Genomic DNA, 16,169 nt, shown 5'->3' with positions numbered 1-16,169 from the left:
CTCTCAAATGAACAAACTCTGGACATCTGAAAAATCTCACCTGCAACTTTCTACCCTTAAGGCTTTGTTAATCATCAAGATTAACTTTTCGCAGAATTGTTTAGAGTTTTGTAAGTTTTTGAAATCATCACCACAGTTGTTACAGCTAATTATATCCTCTGTGAAGTACGGGTAACACTCGAATGTATCACAAGGATAGGTATTGTATTATTATAATTTTATCTTAAAATGTGTAGTGGAGAAATATTGCTATACCAACTTTAACGTGTAAAAAATAGCTGTGTCAAAATTTGACCTCTCGTTTATATGCAGGCTGTCGGAATCACAGTGTCCCGCTTTGAGTCATGGAAAAAGATGGTCAGTTTATATATAAGAAAATATAAAGTTCCAATAATACTGCCTTGAGGAATTCCCCTCTTAATTATTACAGGGACAGATAAAGCTTCGCCTTTTCTAATTCTCTGAGTTCTATTTTCTAGAAATATAGCCACTCATTCAGTCACTCTTTTGTCAAGTCCAATTGCACTCATTTTTGCCAGTAGTCTCCCATCACCTACCCTATCAAATGCCTTAGATAGGTCAATCGCGATAGAGTCCAATTGACCTCCTGAATCCAGTATATCTGCTATATCTTGCTGGAATCCTACAAGTTGAGCTTCAATGGAATAACCCTTCCTAAATCCAAACTGCCTTCTATCAAACCAGTTATTAATTACGCAAACATATCAATATAATCAGAAAGAATGCTTTCCCAAAGCTTACATGCAATGTATGTCAAACTGACTAGCCTGTAATTAATAATCTTGACCATAATGGCCAGTATTTGGTCCGTATTGACTTAATCACAGTAAATATAGAGGTGGATGATCCGCCTAGTCAATACAATGTGTTAAATTTATATATATATATATATATATATATATATATATATATATATATATATATATATTTAACTTTCACATTTTCATTAAATCTAGTACATGTTTCGAGAATATGCACATTCTCTTCTTCAGCTAGTTAAGTTAAAAGTCGTGCATACAATAAGACCTAGTTAAAATGGGCACCCCTTTTAAGAAATCTAACTACATTGTGCTTGTTATTTCGAACTCTATTTATTTCCAACTTGCACCTACTTCCTAGTCTCCTTACTTCTCTGTTCTAATATAGTGGATTTTAAAAGGTACAAACTAATTTTCACATTCCTCAACTATTGCTTTTAAACACATCCCAGAGTCTGTTTTCATTTTTATTTACCGGTATCGTTTTCCACCGATCTTAGTTGCTTTTTAAAACTCCCTCAAGTCTGTTTTATCAGCCATATGGTACCGCCTAATAGTCCTAATTTTAATATCTTCCTTTCTTTCACATGTATTTTTAACTACCACAAAACAGCTTCGTGATCACTAATGCCATCTATAATTTCGGTTTCTCTATAGAGCTCATCTGGTTTTACCAGCACCACATCCAGAATATTCTTCCCTCTAGTTGGTTCCATCACTTTGTGAATCAGATGCCCTTCTCATTTGACATTTGGTAAATTCAGATACCCGCTACAATCACATTCCTTTCCATGTCGTTTACCACATAGCTGATTATCTTATCAAATTATTCTGAATCCGTGTCAGCGCTACCCTTTCCCGGTCTGTACACTCCAAAGACATCAAGTGCCTATTATCTTTAGAGATGAGCCTTACACCTAGAATTTCATGTTTGTCACCTTTAAATATTTCGTAGCTTACAAATTCTTCTTTCACCAGAATGAATACTCCCCCTCTTACCATTACTATGCTATCTCTACGATACACTCTTCAGTTCAGCGAGAAAATGTCTGCATCCATAATGTAATTTCTCAGCCATGATTCAACTCAATTACAATATCTGGTAAGTATATATCTATTAAGTTACTTAATTCTATTCCTTTCTTTACAATATTTCTGCAGTTGATCACTAACATTTTTATGTCATCCCTACTTGATTTGCAGTTCCCTATTCCATTATCACCGCTCCCTAGGCCACTCCGATTCCCTGAATGTACCTCCCTATTACCCTTCTAAACAAATTTCCTAACTTATATGTACCACTGCGGTTTAAGTGAAGGCCATCTGAGCGCAGATGCCTGTCTGCTACCCACCCATTAGGACTTAGAAATCTCACTCCCAGTTACCCACATACCCACTCCATAGTCTCATTTAAATCCCCAATCACCTTCCAGTCAGTATCCCTCCTACACTGTATTCCACTGATAACAATCGCCGCTTCCTTAAACTTCACCCGTGCTGCATTTCCCAGGTCCCACGCATCCCCAACTATGTTGGTACTTACACCTGCTAGTCTTACGTTGTTAGTACCAACGTGGAACATTACCACTTTCTCCTATCCCTCCTCCTTCTCTTCTACTTTCTTCAACATTTTCCTTAACCCAATTCTTGGATAACACTCTACTCTGGTTCCGTTTCTTCCCTACACTTTCCCAACATGTCTAGCAATGGAATCCCCTATGACCAGACCCTCATCCCTACCTACCTCATTTGATCCCCTCCCCTCCTCGTCAGTCCTATCTTTCCTGACAGCTGCAGAAACTACTTCCTCCTCCCTATTCTCTATCCCATGACACTGTTCTATCTGTCTTTTCCAATCCACTACTCCAGGTTTCCATTTCCTAGCTCTTCCCTTTCTCCTACTTCCACACTTCTCAGCAACAGTTTCCTGTTCCTCATCTTCCCTGGGTTTTTCTACCCGCAGTGACTCGTACCGATTTCTCACAGACATCTGTTCTGAATTCTTATCCTGAATGGAGCCTTTAGCCTGCAATCTCCTTCCCCTTAAGACATTAGACCATTGTCTTCTGCATTTCCCCCTTTCATTCGCATCCCTCTTTTATATGTACTGTACATTATTTGAGGGGGCCTACTTTTCTTCCTGTCCTCTACGAGAAACCTAATTATCTCCCTCAAACTCTCCAAATCCTTCCTCATACTCCTTAATGCCTGGCCACACCCACAATTCCTACACTTGCACTCCTTAGGCATTCTTTACTGAAGAATGAAAAGAAAGGAAAAATAAGATAACTTATTCTGTGCAAAATTAAAATTAAAGGAAATAAATATTGTCTAGGATAGCTCACAAAGATCTTACGAGGTAATTAATATAGGCTACTACTACATACAATCAAATACAGTAGAGACAATACGCGACATTCAGCGAGATATCGAGGGACAGCTATTCGAGCTCTCTCTAACGGATTGACTTGAGTACTACTGATTCTGTCTTAAGAGCACGTGTATTTGTGTTTGAAGTTTTCGGTGTTATTTACGCGTTTTTAGTGAGTTGACATAATTGAATAGTAGCGTGTGTCATTCCTTGGTATGTGTTGTGTTTGGCTGCAGTAACTATGAAGTAGAGAAGAATGCGTGGTCTTTCTTCAGGTTCCCTCGTGACAAGAAAATGTAAGTAATATTGTGTTTGCATATATATTCTTCCAGTGACAAAGAGATTTTTATAGTACTTCATAATCAATCAATCAATCAATCAATCAATCAATCAATCAATCAATCAATCAATCAATCAATCAATCAATCAATCAATCAATCAATCAATCAATCAATCACTACTGATCTGCATTTAGGGCAGTCGCCCAGGTGGCAGATTCCCTATCTGTTGTTTTCCTAGTTCTTTCTTAAATGATCGCAAAGAAATTGGAAAATTATTGAACATTTCTGTTGGTAAGTTATTCCAATCCCTAACTCCCTTTCCTATAAACGAATATTTGCCCCAATTTGTCCTCTTGAATTCCAACTTTATCTTCATATTGTGATCTTTCCTACTTTTAAAGATACCACTCAAACTTATTCGTCTACTGATGTCCTCCCACGCCAACTCTCCATTGACAGCTCGGAACATAGTACTTAATCGATCAGCTCGTCTCCTTTCTCCGAAGTCTTCCCAGCCTAAACTTCGCTACATTTTTGTAACGCTACTCTTTTGTCGGAAATCACCCAGAACAAATCGAGCTGCTTTTCTTTGGATTTTTTCCAGTTCTTGAATCAAGTAATCCTGGTGAGGGTCCCATACTCTAGTTGGGGGTCTTACCAGAGACTTATATGCCCTCTCTTTTACATCCTTTCTACAACCCCTAAATACCCTCATAACCATGTGCAGAGACCTGTACCCTTTATTAACAATCATATTTATGTGATTACCCCAGTGAAGGTCTTTTCTTATATTAACACCTAGGTACTTACAATGATCTCCTAAAGGAACTTTCACTCCATCAACGCAGTAATTAAAACTGAGAGGACTTTCCCTATTTGTGAAACTCACAACCTGACTTTTAACCCCGTTTATCATCATATCATTGCCTGCCGTCCATCTCACAACACCATCAATCTCACCCTGCAGCCGCTCACAACCTTGTAACTTATTTATTACTCTGTACAAAATAACATCATCTGCAAACAGCCTTATCTCTGATTCCACTTCTTTACACATGTCACTGATATATATAAGAAAACATATTCCAGTAATACTGCCTTGAGGAATTCCCTTCTTAATTATTACAGGATGAGATAAAGCTTCGCCTCCTCTAATTCTCTGAGTTCTATTTTCTAGAAATATAGCAACCCATTCAGTCACTCTTTTGTCTAGTCCAATTGCACTCATTTTTGCAACTAGGCTCCCATGATCCACCCTCAAATGTTTTAGACAGGTCAATCGCGATACAGTCCATTTGGCCTCCTGAATCCTGGATATCTGCTATATCTTTCTGAAACCCTACAAGCTGAGCTTCAGTGGAATAACCTATCCTAAACCCAAACTGCCTTCTGTCAAACCAATTATTAATTTCGCAAACATGTTTAATATAATCAGAAAGAATGCTTTCCCAAAGCTTACATGCAATGCATGTCAAACTGACTAGTCTGTAATTTTCAGCTTTATGTCTATCACCCTTTCCTTTATACACAGGGCCTACTATAGAAACTCTCCATTCATTTGGTATAGATCCTCTGACCTGACCTGCTCGACCCATATTTTAAATGGCTTAAAATATAATACGCAAATTTTATTGTAAAGTGCAGCAGTTAACCTTCAATACCAATGTGTTTTTGTAGGTGTGATCTGTGGGTTTGATTTAATTCAGGAAAATACATACGCATATGAGTGTGGCTGGTTGTGTTCCAAGTTACCGCATTTGGAATGCCGTAACGCGTTGTCAATCACTGAAGAAAATATGGATTATTTAAGAAATGTACCGTAAATATTTTGTTGAAACAAATGATGATGCAAATTTGCTTTACCCTAATGTAATGGCATTATGGCAAGTATTGCTTATAGGGAAAGTGTGAATGTTTTTGAGGCTAAATTTATAGATTTTCTTTCTGTCAGTACCGTAGGCTTCAAGTTAAAAGGAAAATTGCCCAGCTCTTAAATGTAAATTCATTGAATCATGTGTGTAAGGAATGTGCCGATATTTTTGTTGACAAGTGTTTTAATATAATGATACAATGTTTCTAAATGAGAAAAAAAGAAAAATATAGATGTGAACGTTCAGGCACGAATTCTACAGCTAAAAAGTAATGCATAAATGAAAGATCAAGCCCTTTCACAGCATTCCATTTCACATATTGATTATATGTCTAATTTCAGTCTTTAAATAATAACCTGTTAAATAATTTTTCATTCATTTATCCAGAATTGCTTTAGCAACTTTGAAGTGAATATCTTAGTAACACTATATTTCTAGACGTAATTTATTTATCCATTTCCATATATATTGATACATTTCCATTGAAATTTGAATTTAGTGCGAATTTTCAAGTCAAGCCACTAGGAGCGCCACTTGCGACTTATCTCCCATTTTAACAAGGCTAAATCCGGAAGTGTCGCGTATTGTGTCTACGGTATTTGATGCAATATTACTTAGTTGTACGACTTTTTATTCCTACAACACCCTAACAGGATGAAAATTACTGTTAATTGCTGGAAACAGAGAATAATACACAATAATCACACAATTCTAAACTGCAGTTAAGTCTACCCTAATTATTACAACAGAATTCTAGTAAGAGAGTTACTACAGATACTATACTACATAAATATTTCACAGTAATAGAATAAACACACTATTTTCTAATAAGATACTATAATACACTACCATAATTTTAAACTACGTTCAGACTACGTTCAGATACTACAATACACGACAATAATTTTAAACTGCGTTCAGAGGAATTCTAATTACAACAGGTTATTACTAAGCACAAACAGAAAAGAAAATTACAATTAAAGTTCGAAATTCGCAAGACTACTCAAAATAATAGAATAAGCACTCTAATGTTTAATAAGTTACTATAATACACTACAATAATTTTTAAACTACGTTGAACGTATCCTAATTACAATGGGTTATTACTAAGCATAAATAGAAATGAAAATTCCAATTTGTAATGTGTCGCCAGGTATAGGAATCCTTCTTATACAAAGGGTTGAGTGGAATGTGAGGTTGTAGTTGATAATAAAATTTTCCTTTATTCCGAGCAGATTTATACCAATCCTCTAGCCAAGTATAATATGCCATATCTTTGATAAGGGAATACTAATCGGGGGAAGGTGTAGCTACAGTAAGGGGTGCCGTCGGAAGCTGGGCCGCTTGTTTAGCAGCAACATCTGCTTTTTCATTGCCTAATACACCAAAATGCCCAGGTATCCATACCAGTGTTAAATAAACTCCAGATTGCTCGTGTTGATGAATAAGATACTTAGCATTATATAAATATCAATTAAAGCAAGAGATGAATAAAGATAGAGATTGTAATACACTTGAAGCATCAGTGTAAATGGTTACTTTCTTAAAGGAGCGTTTAAAAAATATAAATTAGAGCTTGTCGGATTGCAAATAATTCGGCAGAATAAATAGAGAAGTTGTGGGGTAGATGGTAGATGATATTGTTCAGAAACAAGAGTATTGAAAACAAAGAATGCGGTGCAGACTCTCTGCCGGGTTTTTAACCTATCGGTATAAATATAATTCCTACGTTCCAAAGTGGTTAATCGCAACCTTTTTGTTACAGGCTCTAATGTTGTCGTACCGGTCCTGGGATATATTTCTGGAAATTTCTCTGCCAGTGGGATAGTAATATGTGGAGTGAAAGGGAGAATAGCGAATGAAAAGGAATACGAATGAAGTGTTGGGGTTCTCAATAAGGAAGCGCGATGGATAAGATGGTATAGGCGTACTGCTTCAGTATTGTCAAGGATTCCTTGTTTGCGGAAGATAAAGTTGGAATTCAAGAGGACAAACTGGGGCAAATATTCATTTATAGGAAGGGGAGTTAGGGATTGGAATAACTTACCAAGGGAGATGTTCAATAAATTTCCAATTTCTTTGAAATCATTTCGGAAAAGGCTAGGAAAGCAACAGATAGGGAATCTGCCACCTGGGCGACTGCCCTAAATGCAGATCAGTATTGATTGTATTGTATTGTATTGTATTGTAATATATTGCCGGAGTTCCATCCAGGAATATAATCCTTCCTGTATCTTCTTGGGATATGTTTTTTCGCCATGACGGATGTTAGTATGACAAAGCGCTCGTAATTTCCTGTTGTAGGAGGAATCCACTGTACATTATGTTCCAGTTCGCTGGTGAATTTAGACCAGTTGGCTTTGGAAAAATTCCAGCGAGGAAGTGGGACTGATCTGATAACAGGTATTTCCAGGCCGACTTTGACAAGCACTAGTCTGTGTTGGCTTCGAGGAAAGTTGTTCAGAATTTTCCTAGTGTAGTGTAAAGGTCTTCCAAGAGAATATTTTGATACAAAACACAGACCAGAGTTATAGTCCTTATTCCATCTAGTAGAGTGGAAGGAGCACTTTTCTTTGACATCAAACAATAGATAAAGATCTTCGGCATCAGCCCATTCAGACACATCTTGCCCCTCTTTGTTGGTACAGTTATAGCACCATTTAGTGTTCTGACGGTTAAAATCACCAAAGATTACGTCTGGGTTCTGTATGTTCAGGATGGTCTCATTTAGGCTCCAAGTTTGACATGGTGGTTTGTAGATGTTTACAATTTCGGTATTTGCAATCTTCGTTTTAGAGCAAAACATGTTATTATCAGCATTTGAGCTTATTATTTCAGCTTCCTCTATATAATTTTTTACATATGTTGCTGTTCCGTACTGTTTATGAAACGTTGCATTAAGCAGAGTGTATCCGGGAATCCTACATCTGGCATAAAGCTGGTCCTGGTTCTCACAGTGGGTCTCTTGTAGAAGAACAGTATCCGCCTTGTGGTTAGTCAATATTTTTGTTAGATAGTCACTTTCTGGTCGACTTGCTCCTTCGATGTTGAGCTGCAGAATGTTTAGAGTAGGATCATGATTTTCAGTGGGGCTTTGAAAAGAGCCATTTAAGATTTTAATCATTGAATCCTCTGAATTGCTTGGATATCCACAAAGCAGAGCTTTAGGTCCAGCAGCCAATGTTGTTGCTCTCTTAGCACCACCCAGGGGTCACGTGTAGGGTAATATGAGGTTAAACCTACGGACGTGTAGCAAGAGCTATATGAGGAATATATGCTCAGTAATGACCCTGAAATTGCAAATGAATTGATTCAGTCTCTAGATTCATCTAGAAAAGAAAAATGGTTCAATCTCATGGAAAATATGAGTTTTCAACATTCCAGTCGAAAAGCATTGTCACTTCTAAGGAAACTTGGCAACAGCACTCCCAAATTCGGTCCCAAGAGCTCTAAGACAAAACCAAACGAGGTGGTAAACAGGTTAGTTAGCCTGCCAAGAAAAACTGTCGGTACAAAGAAGAAAGAGTCAAAAAGAATTCAACAAGAGCTAAAATCGAGGATAACCCAGGCCAAAGCAGTCCCTCAGTTTTCCACTGATTTCACAGCTGCTGAGATCTCAACTGCGCCAAAAGAAATAAAGCCAGGTAAAGCAGCCGGATTGGATAGAATATACCCAGAATTCCTAATACATTGTGTCCTCCGAACAATCGAATGGCTTGCCAAATTTTACAGCAATATCTTACATGTTGGACAACTACCATCAATACTCAAAAGAACAAAAATAGTAGCAATCCTTAAACCAGGGAAAAGTGGAGACAGTGCAGAAGATTACAGCCCATAGCCCTTTTAAGTGTCTGCTACAAGCTACTGGAGAGAGTAATATACAACAGAATTTCAGCCAGAATCCTAGAGCACATACCACTTGAACAAGCTGGCTTCAGACCAAGTGGCAGCTGTACTGACCAGGTGTTAGCCCTAACCACCCATATTGAGAGAGGATTTCAAGATCGAAAGAAGACCGTAGCAGTGTTCGTGGATCTGTCATCAGCTTATGACACAGTATGGTGAAAAGGAATGATCCTCAAATTCCTGAAGTTAATCCCTTGTAAGACACTTGCCACCCTGCTGAACAATTTGTTGGCTAATAGAATGATTGAAGTACACCTTCACGGCAACATAAGTAAAACTTACAAACTGAGTGACGGATTACCATAGTGATCGTTACTGGCCCCATTGCTCTTCAACATATATACAGCAGATCTACCTTCAACTAATGCTAGGAAGTTTATATACGCTGATGACATCTGCTTGGCAGCCCAGTCTGGTGATTTTGCCGGAGCAGAATCCACACTCACTAAAGATCTCTGCAGAATTGATAATTATGTTAAAACCTGGCGACTGAAACCAAACATAACAAAAACAGAGGTCAGCTGCTTTCATTTGAGCAATAAACAAGCCAATTATGTGCCTCAGGTTCAATTCAGAGGTCATATTCTGAAGTTCAATCCACATCCAAAATATCTAGGCGTTTCCTTGGATCGACCCTTGACTTACAGCGAACATGTACGCAAAACATCAGCCAAGATCAAAATACGCAATAACATCCTGCACAAACTCACAGAAACAAGCTGGGGCCCATCTGCATCCACCCTCCGAACTACAGCACTTGCGTTAGTATACCCAGTAGCCGAATACTCCTGCCCAGTGTGGCTCAACAGTGCCCATACTGTTGCCTACGAGATACTCAAGGCCGGTAAATAGGGAGACCTAAGATACACTGCCATCTAGCACCACGTGTGACGTCACCCAAAGCCGAACATAGCCGACTCCGCTCCGACCCGAAACAGTTCGCTGTAGCACCCGAGAGGTGCCAGCGGCTGCGCACGCACTGGGACTCGCATTAGTGTAATCATTTAAGAAAATTCTGAAATATACACTTTCACTGTAGTACGCTTGATGACATGAAATCATCCGCAGTAGTCATTATCAAAAGTAACTTCAAGTATATTTTAAAATTCGTTCTTTTTCTTTTCAGAAATATAAATACAAAGTACACAATAAATTTTATATTAAATATCACTTTGTCAGAAACGTAATGCTGAACTTCAGCGGGATAGGAATATATCATAAAATAATTTTATTCAGAACTGTTCTGTTAGTTTTGTGCCTTCAGTCAGAATCCTTGGAAAACTCTCTGTAAATAAAGAATATTTATTCACTGTTACAAAAAGAATATTTTCATGACAGCAAACAATATGTTTAAAATGCAGTGTAACTTTATTATTGATGTAAAACGAAGATTCGTTTAGATACCAGTCTTCAATAAAAAATAAAATTGTACAATAAAATACACAGTTATTATTCGTGAAGAGCTAGTTATCTCCCTAGAAATAATGTCTTAGTTAATCTCCGTTTAAACCCAAACCTCGTAATTATCTCTGTTTCTGTTTATATCTCCATAACAGTGAGAAGGTGGTGGTTATTAAAAACCAAACCCCAAACTCCATGGCACTACAGCCCTTGGCGGGCCTTGGCCTACCAATCGACCGCTGCTCAGCCCGAAGGCCTGCAGATTACGAGGTGTCATGTGGTCAACATGACGAATCCTCTCGACCGGTATTCTTGGCTTTCTAGACCGGGGCCACTATCTCACCGTCAGATAGCTCCTCAATTCTAATCACGTAGGCTGAGTGGACCTCGAACCAGTCCCCAAGTCCAGATAAAAATCCCTGACCTGGCCGGGAATCGAACCCGGGGCCTTCGGGTAAGAGGGAGGGACGCTACCCCTACACCACGGGGCCGGAGTGGTGATTATTGCTTTAAGAAAAATACAACGGGCAACTATCAACGCTTAACAAACTGATCACAGAAGGAAGTCCGACACTTCAACAAATGAAGAAATCTGCCAAAGAAAGACAAGGGTCACAAAGGGCGTGAAAATGAAAGACTCCGTAGCATTCGCAGATATAATACCGCCGGAGTCGGAAATGAACAAGAGTTGATCAAGAGAGGTTGAACAGGACTGATGAAAGTGTGGAGTCTGGCACAACTAAGTGGAAGCAATGACAGGACTCAGCTAAGGGCCTCGTGGTCGCCAACCCAAGCTGAAAGCCCCAGGGACCCCTTTTAGCCGCCTCTTACGACAAGCAGGGGTACCGTGGATATTATATTCTACAAACACTGCAACCCCAGAGGATACCGGGCGAGTTGGCCGTGCGGTAACGGGCGCGCAGCTGTGAGCTTGCATCCGGGAGATGGTGGGTTCGAATCCCACTGTCGGCAGCCCTGAAGATTGTTTTCCATGGTTTCCCATTTTCATATCAGGTAAATGCTGGGGCTGTACGTTAATTAGGCCACGGCCACTTCCTTCCCATTGCTAGGCCTTTTATATCCCATCGTCGCCATAAGACCTATCTGTGTCGGTGCGACGTAAAGCAAGTTGTAAAAAACCTCAAAGGGCTCCATGAAAACGTTATATATTACCAACAATAACCCTATACAGTACTTCAGTGTAAATTTAATAATAAAGATTTCTATATTGGATATATAATTCTGAATTTTTGAAAATAATGTGCATAGCTACAACACATGCAAATGTTTATTTAACACATTATTCTACGTTGCTATTAGCTCCGTAGCTTAATGGTCAGCGTCAAGACCTGCATTTCAGAACGTCATAGGTTCTATTCCCGGCCGGATCACTTTTTAACTGCGTCTAGTTACTTTAATTCGGGGACTGAGTGGATTGTTTTGATAGTGGTTTAACGTCGCATTAACGCATTTTTAGGGCTGCCGACGGTGGGATTCAAACCCACCATCTGCCACATGCAAGCTAACAGCTGCGCGACCCTAACCACATGGCCAACAAACTCGGTACTTGTAATATTGAATTCATCCCTCCACATATATTTGGCGTTAGGAAGGGCATCCGGTCGTAAAGCAGGCTCCAGTCCACATGTGCTGCACAGCACAGTTGGCACCCGACTTCACAAGGATGTGGGAAAAACAGAAGAAGAATAGGAAAATTCCATGGCACTATTGCTTTCCTATTGCATCTGTTATAGCTATGAACATTTTTTTAAATTCAGAAATGTTTGTTTGTTTGTTTGTTTGTTTGTTTAAAGGGGCCTAACAGCTGTAATCGGAAAATTCAGAACTAGTATCCAATCTAGAAATCTTTAATATTGAAGTTTCACTGAAGTACTGTATAGGCTTATTGTTGGTAATATATAACGCCTTTCATGGAGCCCTCTGAGTTTGCGGGGTCTGTAGAATATAATATCCACGGTATCCCCTGCTTTTCGTAAGAGGCGGCTAAAAGGGGTCCCTGGGGCTTTCAGCGTGGGTTGGCGACCACGAGGCCCTTAGCTGAGTCCTGTCATTGTTTCTACTTAGTTGTGCCAGATTCCACACTTTCCATCAGTCCTGTCCAACCTCTCTTCTTCAACTCTTGTACATTTCCGACCCCGGCGGTATTACATCTGCGAATGCTACGGAGTCTTTCATTTTCACGCCCTATGTGACCCTTGTCTTTGTACAATTTTCTTATTTACTGAGAACTGATATCTAACCAAATATTCGTTTTACTTTAGCAATAAAGTTACACTGAATTTTAAACATATCGTTTGCTGTCATGAAATGAATAAATATTCTTTATTTACAGAGAGTTTTCCAAGGATTCTGGCTGAAGACACAAAACTAACAGAACAGTTCTGAATAAAATTATGTTATGATATATTTCTATCCCGCTGAAGTTCAGCATTTTGTTTCTGACAAAGTGATATTTACAGTAGTATCAAATTGATTGTGTAGGCGTACTTTGTATTTATATTTCTGAAGAAAAAACTTTGAATTTTAAAATATACTTCCAGTTATTTTCAACAATTTTCAATAATTATTACTACCGGGGATGATCTCATTTCATCATTTATAAAATGCGTTTCTTAAATTATGACAATGAGAGTCCCATTGCAACCGCTGGCCTCTATCGGGTGCTGGAATAAGATACTGTTCCGGGTCGGAGCGGAGTCGGCTATGTTCGGCTTTGCGTGACGTCACACGTGGTGCTAGATGGCGGTGAATCTTAGGCCTCCCCCGGGAAATACAGCACACTAGACTCGTCCTCGAGATACTTCCGGCAAGTGCCGCTAGAGTTCTCTTTACTATTCTGTCTCGCCCGCACATCGCAACACGTTCGAATACGAAAAACTATAAAAATTTATTAAAACTAGTAATTTCATAAGGCAGCAAACAGATATGAGATCAAAGATAGACCAAGAGCAATTGTTTGACTTATTTTCTACAACGTATTTCTTACAATATGGTTAAACGAAATAAGTAAATTACGAAATAAACAGATAAATCTAATAGCGAGTTTGTCACTTCTTACCGATTACTTTAATTGTGCCTCAGAGTATCCGATAAGCGGATCGAGATTGCGGTCATAAATAACTTTGGGTTTAATCGTCCTTTCACCAATTATCAGCGATCCAATCTTTTCCTCCGTACATCTGATATTTTGACATTCGTATTGATGCCGCTGTTTGGCGAGCGATGTTATGCCCGTTACGCACATATTTAGCGTCGTTTCACCGTATTTCTCTTTTTTCTTCCCGTAAAATTAAATGGTGTAGTGGTTAGTGTGATTAGCTGTCACCCCCGGAGGTCCGGGTACGATTCCCGGCCCTGCCACGAAATTTGAAAAGTGGTACGAGAGCTGGAACGGGGTCCACTCAGCCTCGGGAGGTCGACTGAGTAGAGGTGGGTTCGATTCCCACCTCAGCCATCCTCGAAGTGGTTTTCCGTGGTTTCCCACTTCTCCTCCACGTAAATGCCAGGATAGTACCTAACCTAAGGCCACGGCCGCTTCCTTCCCTCTTCCCTGCCTGTCCTTTCCAATCTTCCCACCCCTCCACAAGGCCCCTGTTCAGCATAGCAGGTGAGACTGCCTGGGCGAGGTACTGGTCATCCTCCCCAGCTGTATCCCCCGACCCAAAGTCTGGTGCTCCAGGATACTACCCTTGAGGCGGTAGAGGTGGGATTCCTCGTTGAGTCCGAGGGAAAAACCTACCCTGGAGTAAACGGATGAAGAAAAAAACATTAAATTCGTTCTAACAGGAATAAAGCTCCTAAATGACCAATTTTAGCAACCTTTTCAATTCGGTTTGCTTTTTGGTCAAGTTCAGATACCGTAAAACTTTTTTTTCTGATTTCATTACCCGTATCCTACTTCTCAGTTTACAGATTATTTTCTGTAATCTGGTATTTAATTTTCTCACCCGTATTTTTTGTAGATTTAACAGAGATACTCGTAGACTTTCCTTGATATAGAAACGAGACTTTTACTCCTGTTTCGTTTGTGGCTGACGTACCGTATGAAGATATGGTATGTTCATCGTTATCTGAATCGGAACCGTTACTAAATTTTGATGACAACACATCATTTTTGAGAGCTGGACGCTTCCTGCGTTTGACATTTTCCTGTTTGTGAACAGGATACACAATGAAACAGAAGGAAGTTTAATTGATGTGTTTACACTGAAATCTGTTTTATGAGAGGAATTGCTAGGTACCTAAAGAGATCCTACTATATCATCTTGAGTGGAAATAGTTTGCTACCATTTCTCCCTTAAACCGCACTCGAAAGGGAAACTATGGAACGTCAATTTTCATGCTTTTTTAGTGTCATCCGAAATACAGAGAGGTACACAACAGTGCACCTTCTTCTCAACCTCACAGACACTCACCGACAAAAACAATATTCACAATAAATTGCACAAAATCAACACAGCATCACAATTACTCCGCATATCACGAAGTTAAAAGTCCGCCAAGAACAGAACGGAAACCTGACATCTAGCGGCCAAACCGTGAACACGGTCGGGCCGCTTTTTCAGCGACAAATTAGTAGCTCCGTCCCGGCCTTGTATATCTCGTAGGCAACGCCCATACAAAGAAGATAGACACTCAGTTAAACGATACAATGAGGACTATACCAGGAACCATCCAATTTACACCTCTGGATTGGTTACCACTTCTTTCAAATATTCCACCTCCTCATCTCCGAAGACAAATGGCACTGAAGAAAGAATGGCTTAAATGCTGTGATAATCCTCTCCTACCAATGGATCAAGACTGCTCACATGAAGATCTCAGGCTGAAATCTAGGAACCCTTTTTGGTTACTAGGAAGGAGGCTAGCCCAAGATGAATTTCATACTAACACTGCCTGGCGCGATGGGTATGCAACTTCAAACCCTGACAGATTCGGTCTAATTTCGGATCCAGTTGTGCAACCTCCTGGTTTCAACTTACCCGGAAAAATTTGGTCATCACTTAATCGGATCAGAACTCAACATGGCAGATGCAACTTCTGGAAACACAAGTGGAAGATTATCAGCGACCCTTATTGCGACTGCTCTGACGTGCCTCAGACCGTTCAACATATCATCACAGAGTGCCTACTCCGAAGATTCAGTGGGACAATAAAGGACATTCACGAGGCCAGTGATAAAGCTGTGAGTAGGATAACAAAACTGGACATTCAGCTTTAGCAGCAATGCAGTTATTGATGAATTCAAATGTACAAATATTGTTTGTTTTATTACGTACTTGTTTTGTGTGTATAGATGAAACATTTTCTTATCCTGTAATTGTACATATTTGTAAATAACCAAATTGTAACCATGTATCATCATGCCATACGAAATATATATTGCCAGAGTGCGGCCATTCTTAGGGGCTTCCTCTTGATAATATTCATGCAGGAGTTGTAATTTCGGAACTAATGCGGTAAACGAGAGGGCAAGTTTTTTTAACGAGATATTTCTCGGTTAACATTCGTCGGCGGATCCAGAGCGGATATTCGC

This window comes from Anabrus simplex, chromosome 4 (assembly GCF_040414725.1).
Source record: "Anabrus simplex isolate iqAnaSimp1 chromosome 4, ASM4041472v1, whole genome shotgun sequence".
Taxonomy (NCBI): domain Eukaryota; kingdom Metazoa; phylum Arthropoda; class Insecta; order Orthoptera; family Tettigoniidae; genus Anabrus; species Anabrus simplex.
The sequence above is the reverse complement of the archived record's forward strand: the minus strand, read 5'-3'. Positions refer to the sequence as shown.